The sequence below is a fragment of the Rutidosis leptorrhynchoides genome, chromosome 10, assembly GCF_046630445.1.
Source record: "Rutidosis leptorrhynchoides isolate AG116_Rl617_1_P2 chromosome 10, CSIRO_AGI_Rlap_v1, whole genome shotgun sequence".
Taxonomy (NCBI): Eukaryota; Viridiplantae; Streptophyta; class Magnoliopsida; order Asterales; family Asteraceae; genus Rutidosis; species Rutidosis leptorrhynchoides.
In genome coordinates, this window is record NC_092342.1 from 208249481 (window position 1) to 208257493 (window position 8013).

The following is an 8013-nucleotide window of genomic DNA, read 5'->3' on the forward strand; positions in this document are numbered from 1 at the left end:
GGACGTAAAACATTCAAGTCCCCTACCTATTATGCAACTTGCTACCGATCTTTATTCACCATTGATTCTGTTTTCAGAACATTCAGATGTGATAGAGTCTGATCCAGCTCCACAACTTATAACTTCACAATCTATTTTGCAAGAGGAACTGGCTGTTGAAAAACGTACTCGTTTAGATCCACTTTCTTAGCTTTTTCAGGATTTCCCCGAGTTACATTCTTACACTTCTAGTTATATATATGAGACTCTGGTGGAAGAGATGAAATGTCCCGTTCATATTGATTATAAACGTTCCATATTAATTGATTTCGTCGCGAGGTTTTGACCTCTATATGAGACGTTTTTCAAAGACTGCATTCATTTTTAAAACAACCATAACCTTTATTTTATCTATAAAGGTTTAAAAAGCATTACGTAGATTATCAAATAATGATAATCTAAAATATACCATTTACACAGGACCATTACATAATGGTTTACAATAAGAATATATTACATCAAAAATAAGTTTCTTGAATGCAGTTTTTACATAATATCATACAAGCATGGACTCGAAATCTTGTCCTTATTTTAGTATGCAACAGCGGAAGCTCTTAATAATCACCTGAGAATAAACATGCTTAAAATTCCAACAAAAATGTTGGTGAGTTATAGGTTTAACCTATATATTATCAAATCATAATAATAGACCACAAGATTTCATATTTCAATATACATCCCATACATAGAGATAAAAATCATTCATATGGTGAATACCTGGTAACCGACATTAACAAGATGCATATAAGAATATCCCCTATCATTCCGGGAAATCCTTCGGACATGATAAAAACGAATTCGAAGTACTAAAGCATCCGGTACTTTGGATGGGGTTCGTTAGGCCCAATAGATCTATCTTTAGGATTCGCGTCAATTAGTAGATCGGTTTACTAATTCTTAGGCTACCAAGCAAAAGGGGCATATTCGGCTTCAATCATTCACCCATATAATGTAGTTTCATTTACTTGTGTCTATTTCGTAAAATATTTATAAAACTGCATGTATTCTCATCCCAAAATATTAGATTTTAAAAGTGGGACTATAACTCACTTTTACAGATTTTAACTTCGTCAGGAGTAAGACTTGGCAACTGGTCGATTCACGAACCTATAACAAATATATACATATATATATCAAAGTATGTTCAAAATATATTTACAACATTTTTAATACATTTTGATGTTTTAAGTTTATTAAGTCAGCTGTCCTCGTTAGTAACCTACAACTATTTGTGCATAGTTAGATGTACAGAAATAAATTGATATATATTATCTTGAATCAATCCACGACCCAGTGTATACACGTCTCAGGCTAGATCACAACTCAAAGTATATATATTTTTAGAATCAACCTCAACCCTGTATAGCTAACTCAAACATTACTGCATATAGAGTGTCTATGGTTGTTCCAAATAATATATATACATGGGTCGATATGATATGTCAAAACATTTGCATACGTGTCTATGGTATGCCAAGATTACATAATATATTAGAATACATGTATAATACAATATAAGTTAGCTAGGATATAATATGTATAGAATTGTTACAATATTTCCCGTAGCTACAACAATCAAAAAATATCCAATCTTGTTTTACCCATAACTTCTTCGTTTTAAATCCGTTTTGAGTGAATCAAATTTCTATGGTTTTATATTGAACTCTATTTTATGAATCTAAACAGAAAAAGCATAGGTTTATAGTCGGAAATATAAGTTACAAGTCATTTTGGTAAGAGGTAGTCATTTCAGTCGAAAGAACGACGTATTGATGACCATTTTGAAAAACATACTTTCACTTTGAGTTTAACCATGATTTTTGGATATAGTTTCATGTTCATAAAAAAAATCATTTTCCCAGAAGAACAACTTTTAAATCAAAGTTTATCATAGTTTTTAATTATCAAACCCAAAACAGCCCGCGGTGTTACTACGACGGCGTATGTCCGGTTTTACGGTGTTTTTCGTGTTTCCAGGTTTTAAATCATTAAGTTAGCATATCATATATATATATATAGAACATGTGTTTAGTTGATTTTAAAAGTCAAGTTAGAAGGATTAACTTTTGTTTGCGAACAAGTTTAGAATTAACTAAACTATGTTCTAGTGATTTCAAGTTTAAACCTTCGAATAAGGTAGTTTTATATATATGAATCGAATGATGTTATGAACATCATTACTACCTCAGGCTTTGTGGATAAACCTACTGGAAATGAGAAAAATAGATCTAGCTTCAAAGGATCCTTGGATGGCTTGAAAGTTCTTGAAGGAGAATCATGACACGAAAACAAGTTCAAGTAAGATTTCCACTCGAAATAAGATTGTTATAGTTATAGAAATTGAATCAAATTTTGAATATGAGTATTACCTTGTATTAGAAAGATATATTACTGTAAATAAGAAAGATTTCTTGAGGTTGGATGATCACTTTACAAGATTGGAAGTAAGCTAGCAAACTTGGAAGTATTCTTGATTTTATGAAACTAGAACTTGTAGAATTTATGAAGAACACTTAGAACTTGAAGATAGAACTTGAGAGAGATCAATTAGATGAAGAAAATTGAAGAATGAAAGTGTTTGTAGTTGTTTTTGGTCGTTGGTATATGGATTAGATATAAAGGATGTGTAATTTTGTTTACATGTAAATAAGTCATGAATGATTACTAATATTTTTGCAATTTTATGAGATATTTCATGCTAGTTGCCAAATGATGGTTCCCACATGTGTTAGGTGACTCACATGGGCTGCTAAGAGCTGATCATTGGAGTGTATATACCAATAGTACATACATCTAAAAGCTGTGTATTGTACGAGTACGAATACGGGTGCATACGAGTAGAATTGTTGATGAAACTGAACGAGGATGTAATTGTAATCATTTTTGTTAAGTATAAGTATTTTGATAAGTGTCTTGAAGTCTTTCGAAAGTTTATGAATACATATTAAAACACTACATGTATATACATTTTAACTGAGTCGTTAAGTCATCGTTAGTCGTTACATGTAAATGTTGTTTTGAAACCTTTAGGTTAACGATCTTGTTAAATGTTGTTAACCCATTGTTTATTATATCTAAAGAGATGTTAAATTATTACATTATCATGATATTATGATATATTAATATATCTTAGTATGATATATATACAGTTAAATGTTGTTACAACGATAATCGTTACATATATGTCTCCTTTCGAAATCATTAAGTTAGTAGTCTTGTTTTTACATATGTAGTTCATTGTTAATACACTTAATGACATGTTTACTTATCATTTATCATGATTAAACATACTGTAACAATATCTTAATATGATTCATATGTATTTAGTAAGACGTTGTTATAACGATAATCGTTATATATATCGTTTCGAGTTTCTTAATTCAATAAACTCAATTTTATGTATATAACTCATTGTTAAAATACCTAATGAGATACTTACTTATCATAATATCATGTTAACTATATATATAATCATATATATGTCATCATATAGCTTTTACAAGTTTTAACGTTCGTGAATCACCGGTCAACTTGGGTGGTCAATTGTCTATATGAAACCTATTTCAATTAATAAATTCTTAACAAGTTTGATTACTTAACATGTTGAAAACACTTAATCATGTAAAAAACAATTTCATTTAATATATATAAACATGGAAAAGTTCGGGTCACTACAGTACCTACCCGTTAAATAAATTTCGTCCCGAAATTATAAGCAGTTGGAGGTGTTGACGTATCTTCTGGAAATAAGTGCGGGTATTTCTTCTTCATCTGATCTTCTTGTTCCTAGGTGAACTCGGGTCCTCTACGAGAATTCCATCTAACTTTAACAATTGGTATCTTGTTTTGCTTAAGTCTTTTAACCTCACTATCCATTATTTCGACGGGTTCTTCGACGAATTGAAGTTTTTCGTGTATTTGGATTTCGTCTAACGGAATAGTGAGATCTTCTTTAGCAAAACATTTCTTCAAATTTGAGACGTGGAAAGTGTTATGTACAGTCGCGAGTTGTTGCGGTAATTCAAGTCGGTAAGCTACTGTTCCGACAAGATCAATAATCTTGAATGGTCCTATATACCTTGGATTTAATTTCCCTCGTTTACCAAATCGAACAACGCTTTTACAAGGTGCAACCTTAAGCATGACCATCTCCCCAATTTCAAATTCTATATCTTTTCTTTTAATGTCGGCGTAGCTCTTTTGTCGACTTTGGGTGGTTTTCAATCGTTGTTGAATTTGAATGATCCTCTCGGTAGTTTCTTGTATTATCTCCGGACCCGTAATCTGTCTATCCCCCACTTCACTCCAACAAATCGGAGACCTGCACTTTTTACCATAGAGTGCTTCAAACGGCTCCATCTCAATGCTTGAATGGTAGCTATTGTTGTAGGAAAATTCTGCTAACGGTAGATGTCGATCCCAACAGTTTTTGAAATCAATAATACATGCTCGTAGCATGTCTTCAAGCGTTTGTATCATCCTTTCGCTCTACCCATCAGTTTGTGGATGATAGGCAGTACTCATGTCTAGACGAGTTCCTAATGCTTGCTGTAATGTCTGCCAGAATCTTGAAATAAATCTGCCATCCCTATCAGAGATAATAGAGATTGGTATTCCATGTCTGGAGACGACTTCCTTCAAATACAGTCGTGCTAACTTCTCCATCTTGTCATCTTCTCTTATTGGCAGGAAGTGTACTGATTTGGTGAGACGATCAACTATTACCTAAATAGTATCAAAAGCACTTGCAGACCTTGGCAATTTAGTAATGAAATCCATGGTAATGTTTTCCCATTTCCATTCTGGGATTTCGGGTTGTTGAAGTAGACCTGATGGTTTTTGATGCTCAGCTTTGACCTTAGAACACGTCAAACATTCTCCTACGTATTTAGCAACACCGGCTTTCATACCCGGCCACCAAAAATGTTTCCTGAGATCCTTGTACATCTTCCCTGTTCCTGGATGTATTGAGTATCTAGCTTTATGAGCTTCTCTAAGTACCATTTCTCTCATATCTCCAAATTTTGGTACCCAAATCCTTTCAGCCCTATACCGGGTTCCGTCTTCCCAAATATTAAGATGCTTCTCCGATCCTTTGGGTATTTCATCCTTTAAATTTCCCTCTTTTACAACTCCTTGTTGCGCCTCCTTTATTTGAGTAGTAAGGTTAGTGTGAATCATTATATTCATAGCTTTTACTCGAATGGGTTCTCTGTCCTTTCTGCTCAAGGCGTCGGCTACCATATTTGCCTTCCCCGGGTGATAACGAATCTCAAAGTCATAATCATTCAACAATTCAATCCATCTGTGCTGCCTCATGTTCAGTTGTTTCTGATTAAATATGTGTTGAAGACTTTTGTGGTCGGTATATATAATACTTTTGACCCCATATAAGTAGTGCCTCCAAGTCTTTAATGTAAAAACAACTGCGCCTAATTCCAAATCATGCGTCGTATAATTCTGCTCGTGAATCTTCAATTGTCTAGATGCATAAGCAATTACTTTCGTTTGTTGCATTAATACTGTAACACCCCGTTTTCCCCGTATATGATTTATAGGTGTATTGGGTATGTACGATAGGAGTTTGAAGGATTTGAGACGTGTTCGGATGTTAAAGTCTTGTACGCGGGAGAAGGGCTCAGGTCGAGCTTTGGGTCGCGGCGTGACAAACGAGGCCGCGGCGCGGCATTCTACTGAAACAAAGATCAGAAGTTAGGTTTAAAATGATCCCAGACTTAGTCAAATGTCACGGCGCGACATTTAAGGCCGCGGCGCGGCATACCGCACGAACTGGCACCAGATTCTTGTAATTTTAAATGACGTTCAAGGGCAATTTGGTCTTTTCGCATTTGAGCCAGATTTGAGGATTTACCCTCATTCATTCATTTCATTTCTTATTTTCTTTTCCTTTTTCTTTCATTTTCTCCCAAGAAACTCAAATACCCCAAGTGATTCAAGTGGAATTTTGGAAAGGAAGAAGCGGGTTTTGATCTTTGGCGTAGTTGACAAGTTTGTTCTCCTTGTTCTTAGCTGCACGGTAATACTAGTGGTAAGCTCTAACTCCGAATTTCATTTTCGTGTTCATCATTCAAATTTGGGGCTTTTGATTGTATGATTCGTAGATGGAACCCATTTAGTTATTAATTGGAGATTAACACCAAGATTCGGGTTTGTAAGTGTTAAAGGCGGGTTTTGGGTTGGTTAATGATTTAACCACGTTTAAGACTTGAGAATGGTGTATAATCACTAGTGTTAATGATTATTGGTGTTTTGGAGACTTTTAGGGTTTTCGTGGTTGACTAACTTTGACTAGAGTCGAAATTAGGGTTTGTTGATGATTATAACCCGAATGTCGATTCGATGAGGTTTGTAAACTTAAAATGGATTAAGTTGAAGTATAAAACTGAGTTAAACATGTTTTGGTGTCAAAACTTGTAAATGTTGAGATTTTGACCTTATGGGTCAAAATTAGGGTTTATGGGCGATTTTGAGAACGATAAGTGTTTAACACTTGTGTTCGCGTTTAATTGGCATATTAGGACCATTATTACTTGTGTTAGTGATTATTGGTTAGTTTGGGCGCGGTTTGTACTTGGAGGTGCATTTGGGTCGAAATTGCACTAAGTGTCGTATTGGGTTGGTTTGTAGATACAATCTAAGTGTGTTGTTGAATTTTTGATAATGGATTAGGTACTTTCCATTGACGAGTTGCGGATTACTTGGAAGCATTTCTTCAAGGCGAAAAGGTGAGTGTTAATATCCTATATTCATATGTATGTGTAGGATGGGTGCGGGTCGGGTGAAGTGGTTCTCGGTCATAGAGCTCACCTCACATATAGGTGGATTTGATGGACTTTTGTATGAGTCCAATTGCCACGGTTGTGCGTTTTGGTTGACCACCTTTGGCGAGGTACACGTTTGTGTGTACGTTATCACACGTGGTTGTGATTTGGATGTTGTAACCCCAAATGGCGAAGGGTTGATATTGTCGTGATGTGGATAACCCCGATGTGGTGGATTTTATAATCCCGTGACCTTGGGTTCAGTTGGAGAAGTGAATCGCGTGTAGTTCGGATTCACGATGACGCGTGTAGTTCGGTCATCTTATCTAAAATGAATCTCTTGTAGTTCGGATTCATGGTGACTCGTGTAGTTCGGTCATCTTATTGAGGTAGTAATCTCGTGTGGTTTCGGATTACTAATGCTCGTGTAGTTCGGCCAACCTCGATGTTGTGAAGATAGTAATCTCGTATGGATTCGGATTACTAAGGCTCGTGTAGTTCGGCCAATCTTCATTGTGGCATTTGGTATTCGGTAATGGGTTAAGGGGTTAACCTTATTCGTTTTATATTGTTATATATATTAATGTATTGTTGTGTTGTAGCTAACCCTCCGGGTGTAGCTTATTGGCGTTGTTCACATCGTCGTTGGTGAACTTACACTTTGTTGATATCTTTAGCTTGTTGCTTAGAGATAGTACAGTATGCTTAGTGTAGTTGCCTTATACATGGATGCTTCGGTATGCGGTATTTGATATTGTGTGGTGTGTCCATTTTATACATATATATGTATGTAGTATATTATCATTCACTAAGCGTTAGCTTACCCTCTCGTTGTTGCTATTTTTATAGGTTCGCATGCTTGGCGGCTCAGGTAAGCTTGGGGATTAGAGATCTTGGCTAGGTTGCTTAGAAGATCTTACTTTTGTACTCGATTAGGATTTGGGTAGCGTAGTCCCAAATCACCATGCTCGGTTTTGGTTGGAAATTAAACTATTCGGGTCGTGTATGTCCGTTTGGACAATTAATCAATGTATTAAATGTTTTAAGGTTTATTAAACCTTCTATCGTATTAAAGATGTTTATGGAAACACAATTGGGACCTAAAGTGTTATTTAAAGCGTATTAAAAGGAAAAAAAAATTTATGGGCCGGTTTTAATACGGGTTGGGTTGTTTCAAGTGGTATCAGAGCAT